Source organism: Oryctolagus cuniculus, chromosome 10 (assembly GCF_964237555.1).
Source record: "Oryctolagus cuniculus chromosome 10, mOryCun1.1, whole genome shotgun sequence".
Taxonomy (NCBI): Eukaryota; Metazoa; Chordata; class Mammalia; order Lagomorpha; family Leporidae; genus Oryctolagus; species Oryctolagus cuniculus.
Genome location: NC_091441.1, coordinates 52,470,425 through 52,482,916, shown reverse-complemented (window position 1 = coordinate 52,482,916; position 12,492 = coordinate 52,470,425). Strand labels below are relative to the sequence as shown.

The following is a 12,492-nucleotide window of genomic DNA, read 5'->3' as shown; positions in this document are numbered from 1 at the left end:
CCAAGCACTTGGGCCATCTTCTGCTGCTTTCCCAGGCACATCAACAGGGAGCTGGATGGGAAGTGAAGCAGCTGGGATGCTGGCACCGCAGGCAGAGGCTTTACCCACTATGCCACAACCTGCTAAATATATTCTTTCATTGGAAATTACCAGAATTAGGCAAAAGTCTAGAATAAGCTAAGCCAATTACTATTGGCCTGAAATCGAACTTTACTTTTAAACTGGTCAAAACACACAGTTACTCCATTATATGCTAGGCAACCAATGGCAAAATAAGCTCCACCACACACAGCAGAACATTCTCACAAATTAAAATGTAAATATATTTGCATGTTTCTTGTTTTCAAAAATATGAAACCAAATATATGAAGAGCAAGTACAAATTATAAACAAGTCAACAACTTGAGTTGGCATTATCAATGCTGAAAAAAATGAAGACTGAGGAAACTAAAAGTAGTTCCATTTTAACCCCAAGAATGAAATACAACCAGCAAGGCTAACAAAAGGGTCATCCACATATAATGTTTTTACTTAGAGTCCAGTAAATTATTGTGGTTATTTATGCTGTTCTCTGATCGTGTTGGAGATGCACCTCCAAACACCCTGGTACCAGGACTCCTCCTCTCAGCATGGGGTAGGGAGGGTGCGGGGAGGAGAGGCTGGGGGAGGGAGGTAGGGGATAATATATATGCTTCCTTTGGGAAAATTAAGATAATAAAATCAGTTATTTAATGTATGGGATACTAACGTCTAATTTCTAGCAGAAAAAAAGTCCTCCAATGTCAGAAATAATGTCTCAGAGTGAAATCAAACTAGAAATTTCTACTTGACTAGTCAACGACATAGTCACAAAAGCGTTGTCCTGGGGCAGCACGTGGACTCGTGGTTAAGATACCTACTTCCTGTATCAAAGTGCATGGCTTTAATCCTGGCTCCAGCTTCAGGCAATGTAGACCCTGGGAAGCAACAGGTGATGGCTCAAGTGATTCAGTCCCTGCCACCTATTGGGAGATATGGACTAAGTTCCCAGCTCCTGGCCCTGGCCTAGCCTTTGTGGGCATTAGGGAATAAATAAGTAGATGGGAACTCTCCCCCCACCACCCCTGATTCCTGCTGCCTACCCCCCCCCAGAAAAAAAAAGATATCTAAGAAATATGGGGGGGGGTTCAAAATTTCGGGGAAAACACATATTATGAAAAACTGCATGGATTTAAAAAAAAACTGCACTAAAATAAACATCTTTTAATTTTATTTTTTCATGAACTCTCTGAAGTACCTTCAATATCTATAGTTACTTTTTTAATATGACTATGATCAATGTGATGATTTTCATATAAATACATTTCAGAACAGGCATTTGGTGGAGGGGTTAAGCCATCCCTTGAGACATCTGCATCTCAAGTCAGAGTGCCTGTTTCAAACCTCATCTCTACTTTCAATTCTGCTAATGCTACCCTGGAAGGCAGCGAGGGACGGCTCAAGTACTGAGGTTCCTCCCACCCATGTGCGACAACTGGGTGGAGTTCCAAGCTCCTGGCTTCAATGGGCATTTGGGAAGTGAACCAGCAGATTAAAGATCTCTATTTGTCAGTATCTGTCTTTCTGCCTTTCAAATAAAATGAAAATAAATTTTAAAGTATAGCAGGGCTAATAATCATTAAATATTTGAGATGTCACAGTCTAGAAGCCACAGGATCAAAATTAGTTAGCATTTATTAGAAAAGTTTATAAACATCATCATCCTGCTTTCAGAAAGCAAGTTCTGCTAACCCTGCAACATAACGCACTTGGATGAACTCTACTTCTACAAGTCACTTATATTCCCTTCTTTGTCTGAAAGTTGTTCCAAAGCCTTCCTTGCTTCTGAAATAAACTTCACTATATCACCACCCTTGAAATGATTCACATATGCCAAAATCAACACATACATAATAATCTCTTGAGTTCATGAAAAAAGCAGAACTCCCATCTCAAAGAGCAAGTAGTTTCATTTGTTGAGATTTTTTTTTAAAGAACATAGTATTTAAGTAAATTGGTAATTTGGGTTGATTTGCCATCTGGAAAATTATTATCTCAACACTCTACAAAGTGCCCATTTCAATATACGGGGATTTAGACTGCTCATTCCTGGGGGAGTAATCACAGGATCTTTTTCGTTTGTCTTGTACTTTGCCCAGCACAGCACTGTCTCCAGGTGAGTGCTTAGTAAATATTATTTAGTGCTGGTGAGAAGGGGGATATGGGGGGCAAAAAAGAGAGAGGACCTTAAAATGTTCTTGACTGGTATTTTTTCTGTAAACAGGAATAGACTAGTTACCTCCAAATTAAAAAGCACCTACACACTTGCATTTTCCAAAATTGACACTAAATGACCCACCACGTTTGACTTTGCTGTTTTCAACTGTTTCTCCTAGAGCTACGGTTACAATACATGGGTAATGATCCAAAGATCTCCAAAAACTAAAACCAAGTGGTCAAATACCTACTGCCAAACCAGAGCAATTCAGGGAAATAAATAATGTCCCAGTATGACAAACCGATCCCAAAGCCATCAGCTACTTGTTGGGAGGCAGCATGCGCACACTGAATGCACTGAGTTGTTTAGCATGAGCTTCCAGTTTCTCAAAAAAACTGACAGCACTCAGGGAAATGTGGGTATTAAGTCTGAATTTTAATATGATTATTTAAATGCTACACATCAAGTTTGCAGACCTGTTTGTTTTTAAATAAGGAAACACTCCGAATACTTTCAGTAGTCGGCAGAGAAAAACGATAAAAACTTACCTTCCTTATTATTCAAGAATATGGACCTCTTACATGGATCCATATAAAAAATACCAAACAAATCAGAATGCATGGTGCCTTACCTCTTAAAAGCTAAAGAATGACCCCAGTTCGTGGTTCTGACACTGTGGCTAGTTATTAAAATGAGAGTCATTTTAAGACTAATAAAAAATGATCTTGCTCCACTTCTGCATTTACAGATAGAACCCTTCAGGGACCAAAGTCAGTCAAGCTTACTCACTTCTGCTGCAACTTTAGGATGCATGCTCCAGCCAACTGGCGAATTTGTTTTTAGGTCAACACTTAAGAGGGACCCTCTGGGAGGTGGGTTCGATTATAGCCTATGATGCCTTGGTGTAATGAGCACTGGAACCTCAGTGCCTCTCCTTGTAAGGAGAGTCTTCCAACCCCCACTTTCGTGAAAAATTCTTCCATGCCCATTCGAAAGACGTGTTTGTTTGTGTTAGGGGTTTCTGCTCCCAACGCCAGTTGATGTCGGAAGATTCTAGAAAGCTTACATTGTCGACCATTTCTTTCCCACAGGTGGCTACACTTCAGTAATTGCACATGGCCTTAGTGATGTAGTTTTTATAAAGTCCTTTGAGATCCAATCATAAAAAATAATTGTATTACTCTGCTAGCCATTCAAACCTCTGACTTCAGCCTAAGGGGTTATAAATACAAGGTTCATGCTGGTAAGTACTGCCCCACCCCCAGCGGCACTGCATGAAGGACAATTGTTCTTCCAAGCCCATTGTTGGCTATAAACTCACCCAAAGGGCAGTATTTTAAGAGTCCTATACCCCGACACACAACTGCAAAACTGTGCCATGGCTGCAGACACCACCCTCTCTCTCCTGCCGTAACTGAACATGCTGCATGCAACACAAATGATCTTACCTACTCAACCAACTTGCCAGCCCATCCCTACAAAAATGCGCTTTGGGGCACTGGACTAACAGTGGCCTGATCGGAACAGAAGGCTGAACTTTGGAATACAGACACGCTCATTATTATAAAAATAAATGGTGGCTTTCTGTTTCCAATTTTATTAATGCTACTTATAAATGGGAATTTTAAGGAGGCATGATTTTCCCCTTATTATGTTCTCTGGCAGGTAGTTCTTTCCTTCTTCTTATACTCCTCTTCATAAGGATTGTTACAGCTACAACTTGGTTTAATAAAATTACAACTTTGGGGAAAATGAAAAATTGCACTGGCTTAAAAGTGTTGGAAGCAATAAACCCATGGACTTCAATTAATTTCAAGTGTGGGATCAGTTTAAGGCCAACCAGCAGAAATTCTATTCTGTCCATGTAAAAATGAGGTTTCACCACATTTACTTTTTATAACCTATATAAAAGTCAAGTAAAAGTAATGAATATCTAAAAGCCATCTCAGTGGACTGGCAAAGACGATCTGTATTCTTGAAACTCATCTTACATATTTCTCTCTGTGCAACAAGGATCCCATGCCTGATCAAAGCTAAAATGTCAAACTACTGAGAAAACAGCCCAGTTTCCAATCCATTTCACTGCCTAGAAATGGACCTCCTTCCAAGCCACTTTCGCATGGAAAAGCACTGGCAAAAGAAAGAAAAACTCAGAGATCATGTGGTTATAATTATTACCAGGCAAGGAATATTTCTGCAGCTCAGTGGTGAAGTAAAACTCTGTCGCTCTCGGCTCCCAATAGTGTCCATCGCAAAACAACTGCCTCATTAAATCTCTGCAGTAAGATTAATATGCCGTAGCTGCACTACATTTATAACTTGGTACTCTATAAAAAGCACATTTAATGGTAAGAGCCAGAGCCTAGATACAAAGTATTACTATAAAAACTTCTGGCAGCCAGTACACAGTGCAGGCCCTCTGTTCTTCTTGCAGGAGTATAAATGAGGCTTTTCCTGGTGAATTCCAAGCACGAGGCCCTACCTTTAAAACCAGAGTCTGCTTTTATGAGGGTGGCAGAAAGACAAGATTCAGAAGATGATGTAAATATGAATGCAAGAAGATTACTTAACAACTAAGATTGGCAAGAGATGAATGAACCCAAAATACTCCACTTACATACACACACGCAAGCTTAAAACTGGACCATTTCCTAACAGTTTGTTCTCTGGTCATAGCCAGCTTTTCACCAAATTAAACAACCGTGGCATGCATTACTCAATCTGAAATCAGCCACCACAGTGCCAAGCAGTTCCAGAAACGACCAACTAAAAAAAATACATATCACCTAAAAAGAAAAGCAAGCTTTGGCTTCCTTATAATGGCCATGTCCTCCTGGCCCTGAAATACTTGAAATTTTTACAAATAAACATTCAAGCCAAAGTGGTCCTAATTCTACGTTACTAATCAGCTAGTGAAAATACAAGGCTGTTGTCACTGCACAAAACTGCCTACATTCTTTCTTCCAAGGGTGTCTTCTGGGGGATAAAAAAAAAATTACAACCCAGTCTCTTCTATCCAGGAACCCTACAAAACTTAGGGAACAAATAATTTATACAAAAACATTCCACACCCACATCTCAGATCACTGCAAGCGATGCAGCACAGATCAACAACCACCTTCTGACAAGTAATAATTAATTGTCTAATGTTGCATTTAAAGTTTACATGTGTACACGTAACCCATCTTCTAGGTTTACTGACATATTTAGAAGTCCCACGGCTCCAAAGAAAAACAGAGACTCTTTGAGTCAGTGAACCACACCAGAAAGTAACCCTCCCCTACAATTCAATGATTTGTCTTAATACTTCTTAAGAAAGGAAGGGGAGTTACCTTCAGGCTACAAAGAGTTAACAAGAAGCAGACAGAGTTCTGAGGTTTCAAAAACCAATGGGCGGGATCATTATTTTGTGCTTTCTGGGCTCTCGATATGCATTCTAACTTGAAATCCCATAAGATGAAAACAGATTTAGAAAAAATAAATCGCACACTGTTATAAAATGGCAAGCAGCCCTAATGAAGGAAGGCAGCATTACCAGGCTGTGCGGCTGTCTGTCCCACACCCCCTGCTGTCTCATTTTTTTTTTCCTTACTGACAACCTTAGGTAAACAAACCAAACAAAAACAATAGGTAAGGCCGGCCAGCCGCTGTGGCCCCTCAACTGTGGCCTCAGCATAGTCATCCCAGGTGGTGACCTGGCTGTGCAGCAACAGGTCCACAGACTGCACATGGTCAAGGAGCACAGTACACTCTTCCGACTTGTTCTTCAATGTTCCTTTTCTAACCATTCTATCCTCTGAAATCTACTAAATTGTTCTGCAAAAGGAAGAAAAAATAACTTGCATCTATTGGTTCTTTCCTTTGTCTATAAAATCATCTCAGACAGAAAGAATTATCTCTGTATTAAACACAATCACAACTGTTGAAGTTTGGAATTTTTGTGGTTTTGCTTGATTGTTCTACAGGTCTATCAAGGTCCTTGAAGACCAAAGAGAAATATCACAGATGCACTATTATCAAGGAGAACATGCCAAACACAAATTTATTACCATTCTCTGTCTACAGTGAAATTCCTTGTAGGAGGATGCTAAGGGGGAGGAAATTAGCCTTGGGAGAGGTTAAAACACACAAGCACACACACACACGCGCACACTTTGGAATCAAATAAAAACCTTCTCCTCTTCCAATCAGAAAATCCGACCCAAATTTCTTTCTTCTACTTGGGCCCTCTTTATCACCTGGCAAAACAAAGACAGGATACAAGAGAGTAGCATCAGCACTCCAACTTTCATATAAACACATTCCTACTTGAAAGCCACTTAACTCACAATGAATTCCTATGGCCACCTCCACACAACTTCAATAAACTTTTACTGAGCGCCTATGAGGCTGCCAGGCATCTGGCTAAGGCCCTGGAGGTACAGAGTCTCAGGTGACCCGGAAGGAACGCGCAGTCTGTAAAAGTCTCCGGAAAGTGGGTTCAGATGTTGGGGGTGTTGGTCCCTTCAGGCCTCAAGTGGCCAAGGACAACTTGGGGTGAGTGGAAACTGCAAATCAGTTCCCCTTTGCTTTGAGAAGCTGTGACCATTCCCCCAAGTTTGCCATTTGAAGCTTATCGCTTGCCTGCATTCGTCCTGATGGGAGAAGAGTTCATGCAGGGAGGGAGATAGATGAGTAAATCAATGAGTGCAGAAGGCAGGCTAAGGACTCAGGCGGAGGAGCGTCTACAAGAGGGCAGGATCACTTTAGCAAGAAGGGCAGCTGGGGCTGAGCTCTGAAGGACAGGGCACTGAGGACAAGAAGAACACAGCTGTGCAAACAGCACAAAGACGTGGCTAACGCCACAGATGCATGCAACAACACAACGCCTTCAAGGAGGCCCAAGTTTTCTGTGTTATTCAAATGAGGAGCACCAGAGAGAGTGGAAAGACTGGGGATAAGGACAGAGATCTGGCTGGAAAAGCCGCCAGATCACGAAGGGACTCCTGTGAGTGAAATGTTCAAAGGGTAACCTTAGGGGCCCGTGTTGTGGCCTAGCTGGTAAAGCTGCTGCCTGCAATGCAGCATCCCTTATGGGCACCAGCTCGAGTCCCTGCTGTTCCACCTCCAATCCAGTTCCCTGCTAATGTGCCTGGGAAAACAACAGAGGATGACCCAAGTGCTTGGGCCCCTGCACTCAGGTGGGAGACCAGGAAGAAGCTCCTAGCTCCTGGCTCTAGATGGGCCCAGCTCTGGCCATTGCAGCCATTTGGGGAGTGAACCAGTGGATGGAAGCTCGCTCACTCTCTGTCTCTCCCTCTCTATAACTCTGCCTTTCAAATAAATACATAAATCTTTAAAAAGGTGGAAGGAGGTGACCTCAGTGCGGTGAAAGGTCTTTGGGGGATTTCCTTACATTGTAGAAACATATTGAATTATGGAGAGGATGGGTTAGACAAAACCCAGAACTGGAAGCCATGAGACTTGTCTGGAGGCACAACATAAACTAGGAAAGGAGTGGAGACTGCAAACTGAGTCAAAGGCAGAGAGAAAAGACAAGCCTGGGTGCCACCATGGTCACAGGATGGAGACTGACTGTGAGCACGGTATGTGGGTGTTTGCAGGTACGGGCTGTCGAGGGATACCCAGAGGTGAACTTGCTGTTCTGGATAGAAGACAGGTGTGCTCATCAGGGCTAATGACTTGCTCTTCTATTTTCACACCTCGGTTTTGTTTTTTATCCATATCCCTGCTTCCCTATACCAAGGCTGGAGAGAAGGTGGACAGCTAACTGCTTGATCTCAGAGAAGAAGTGTGCAGGTGTGCCAAGGGTGCCTCTCAGGATTTGAGATCTTTGGTGAGGCTCCTTTTAATCTGGTCTCATTTTCATTACTCACAAACTCAAAGAAAAATAAGTGCAAAACTTAACTGCAAACAAAACAAATGCTGATTCTAAGATCCTTTTTTTGTCCCATCTGTTCCATCTGTTCAAGATCACTAATGCATTAGTGTAACTTAACATGATTCTACCTGCAACTCATGATCCTTTTCACAAACTAGTAACACTAGATCGCTTTTTTTTTTTTTTTTTTTTTTTTTTTTGACAGGCAGAGTGGACAGTGAGAGAGAGAGAGAGACAGAGAGAAAGGTCTTCCTTTGCCTTTGGTTCACCCTCCAATGGCCGCCGCGGCCAGCGCGATCCGATGGCAGGAGCCAGGTACTTCTCCTGGTCTCCCATGGGGTGCAGGGCCCAAGCACTTGGGCCATCCTCCACTGCACTCCCTGGCCACAGCAGAGAGCTGGCCTGGAAGAGGGGAACCGGGACAGAATCTGGCGCCCCGACCGGGACTAGAATCAGGTGTGCCGGCGCCGCAGGCGGATGATTAGCCTAGTGAGCCGTGGCGCTGCCCTCGCTTTCAATAATATAAAATACAAATAAATATATTAAAATTTTTATTTTAAAGGGTGTATATAGTCCTTTTTGTAGGAAAAAGTAGGGTAGGACACCACAAAGAATGATGACAAGTTAGCAGGACAAATAGATAAAAGACTGAAGTGGGTAAACAAACTCAATCACCTAACTTAGTGAACAAAGAGAAAATTGTCCTGCCAAAGTGTTTCCCTCCTCACCCTCACCTGCAGAGGAAGGCTTGCAGTGAACTATCCAATATCTTATGTTGTTTTGTTGTTTGGGGGTTTTACGGTTCATTTTTGGCCTAAGCCTTTCTTCTGGCCAGATTACAGATCCCATTCTTCCAACTATGCTGATGCCTGCACATTCAACATGGACGCATCTGAGTCTTACAGTGTCTCTAACATCCCATAAAACTAACCAACAAAACCAACTCCTATGGTCCCATGCTCAACCTCCACAAGCATTTCTTCCATTTTACGTAAGAAAAACACTACCTACAAATATTATGACTATCCAGATAGGCAAGTGCTAATTTCTTTATAGCAAAGTCATTTCAAAACAGCTAAAAATCCACTTTGGAAGAAAACAAATTATTTGAAAGCATTTGAGGGCATATGACCTGACATACTGAAAATACTTCTGAGGACAACCATGATAATAAATGAAACCTATTTTTGAAGCTAGATTTTAGAATTTTGTTTGTCTGGGGGCTGACACTGTGGCATTGTGAGCTAAGCCCCTGCTTGCAGCGCTGGCATTCCATATGGGCACCAGTTCGAGTCCCAGCTACTCCACTTCAGATCCGGCTCCCTGTTAATGGCCTGGGAAAAGCTACAGAAGATGCCTGAAGTGCTTGGGTCCCTGATACTCACATAGGAGACCCGGAAGAAGCGCCTAACTTTGGCCTGGCCCAGCCCCAGCCATTGCAGCCATTTGGGGAATAAACTAGCAGATGGAAGACTTTCTCTCTCTCTCTCTGGCCTTTCAAATAAATAAAATAAATATTAAAAAAAATCTGGAAGTCTGGGAAAGAGTCAAATCACTGCCTCTTTACCAAATAACCAAAAGCCTCAGCTATAGGAACATAGCTAGAAAGCATTTCTCAGCTCGAGCAAAACGAAATCTGGGGCAGAGAGCCTTTTGTATCTGAGACATCACACTGTCTAACACTTCTGCCAACTGGTCTATTTCTTCAGGCATTTGCCGTTTTCCATAGCACCAATCAAACTGCAACAGTATTTCTGAATCGGACACTTAAAGTTAACTACCTCAACAATTACTGAAAAGCCAGCTTAGGGGGAAAGTGTTTTGTTTTGAACATGAAACATCAGCTTGCTGCATGTAACAATACTCTCCGCCAGTCACATTTTGAGAAGGTAAACTCCAGTCTCATCTACCAACATCAATTCAGCATTAGCACTCAATTCTCCTCAACAGCAACTTTGCCTTTTGTTGTTATTGTTTTTTAATTCGGCAAGTTTCTAACAGCAATCATAAATTTGAAAGACCACGACAAGGGAGTCTGTCTAAAAGTTGTCAGTTACAGACAATAATCTAGCAATTTAATATCCCAGTAAACATAGTTGTATCACTAAGAACACGGAAAAACTTTGTTGGTGTTGGTGTTTCATTTTTCTCTTTTCCCTTCAGCAGCTCCAAATGGTTCTCCAACAAACCGAGGCTCAAACTGCCATTAAAATAAAGTGGAAAATTATTTTAAATCAATTACAAAAAAAAGATATTTTTTTTCCTAGCTAATACAGAAGTGGAAAGCCCACATTTGTGAGACATGATCCCAGTTAGGAAGTTAAAGTGATTCCTGAACAACTATTAGTAACATGATTACTCAGCAGAAGAGAAAAAGAAAGAAAGAAAAACACTATAAAACGAAGTACATGTTTGTATAATGAAAGAAAGCAAAAAGTGAGGCTCTGATTTATGACAGATGAGCTACTACAAACTACAGGAAAATTTATGGATAATTGAAAAAATAAAGAAATCCATTTTGTCTTCCCCTAGTTGGTCTAATAAATTAAAAAATACATACAACCCTAAATGTCTAAGGTTCCTTCAGCCCGATAAACAAAACAAAAAAAGACACACAATCAAAAATAAACTATAAAAATAGATTATTATTGATTTAATACCATCTCTGCAACACTTTCCTTAAGGAATTTGAAACAAAGGAAATAGAAGAGCATCATTTTTTTAAACTTTTTAACTGTGCTTTTCATTTCCTAGAACTCATAAACAATTCCTTAAGTTTCCATATGAATTTAATGTTTTTCTTTTGCTTGAATGCAATCTCTCCAAAAAATCAGATTTAAAAAAAAATACACTTTCTCCTACAGAATGCCAAGCCTGCCAAATGTGCATTCAATCTGCATGTATCTGCAGACAAGTAATAAAGACACCAGTTCCATTAGCATAATCAATATACAATTTACAGAGCTACCCAGACAGAACTGCAACTGAACGTGTATGCCATTATCTTAGTAACTACAAATTAATAGTTGTTTGTGGAAAAATGTTCCCAGTTACATTGTCTCAATTTTGACTTGTCAAGACAATGTGATCATATAGTAAAGATTTTATAGTATACTTGCTATATATAAATATATTTTAAATATATTTGCTTTATAACCTCCAAAAATGCAAAAAGATAACAAAATCAACCACACAGAGGGAGAATGGCTGCTAAACACTCATGTTTATTTGTTTTGCTTATTACCATGTGATTTAATAAGCAGAATGTGAATGAGTGTATGCGTATGTGTGTGTGTGTGATCAGGAACATAATTTTCAGTAAATGTAAGCGAGGAAGGAGCATGTTCACAGAAGATGTGCCAGAGAGGTAGAGCTCACTTTATTTTCTTTAAAGAATACTAAAGAAACAAATCCGATCAATCCCACTACTGCTACTTGTAATATTTTAACATCCAACACTCCTGAAACTTCAGTTTAAGCAACAGTATAAAAAACAGCATGTGCCCCCTCTGAAACACCATCTCTCAGGTGTCTGAATTGAGGTCATTTTCTCATCAATAGTCACAGGTCACACCCAGTCTCCTCTGCAGATGGGATCAATGTCCCATCAGTCATCGGGACAAACCCTTTCCCAACAAGTGTGCCCACTTTTCACAGCCATGGAGAAAAGCTGCATCAAAGAGAGGCGTAGGTCAAATCAGAGAAAACAGACAGGATGGTAAAGTGCCTTAACCTGACAGTAGGAAATATGAATTAGTTTTTCCCTAGCTGCTCCACATAGTGTATTGAAAACAGCCAATGTGGCATTCCCGAGAGGCCAGTCAACCCAAAGGCAGACACACAGCTATAGTTTTGCAGACACAACCACCCCTCACTTTTTCCTATAACTCATGATGGGGGGCTCCACCCTAGCAACTCCCCTGACACTTGAGTGACAGCATCAAGAGGAAGACCTTAGGAAGTCTACTCACAGTCAGGCATCTGGAACAGCAGTTAAGATGCTGTTTAGAAGGTTTACATCCCACATTGGGGTGTCTGGTTCCAGTTCCCACTCTGTTTCTGATACTAGATTCCTGCTAAAGAACACCCTAGGAGGTAGCAGATAACAGCTCAGGTAGTTGGGTCTCGGCCACTCACAGGGGGAGCCCTGGTTGAGTTCCTGGCTCCTGCTTGTGGCCTGGCCCAGCCCCAGCTATTGCAGACATTTGGGGAGTGAACTGGTAGATGCAAGGCCTCTCTCTCTGTGTCTGGCTCTTGTTCTCGCTCTGTCTTTCAAAGAAATAAAAATTGTTTCAAGGGGAAAAATCTACTCAACCTCTGTACAGTGGTAGTTCTGCTGAGGTTTCATCAGGCAATAGGAAAAAGCACCCCGACT

At 41.4% G+C, this 12,492-nt stretch overlaps 1 protein-coding gene across 5 annotated transcripts in view; it reads right to left on the bottom strand.

Moving 5' to 3' along the window:
- Positions 1-12,492, bottom strand: part of ZNF521 (zinc finger protein 521) — a 297,436-nt gene that overhangs the window by 265,789 nt on the left and 19,155 nt on the right. The gene's annotated exons all lie outside the window — the stretch shown is intronic.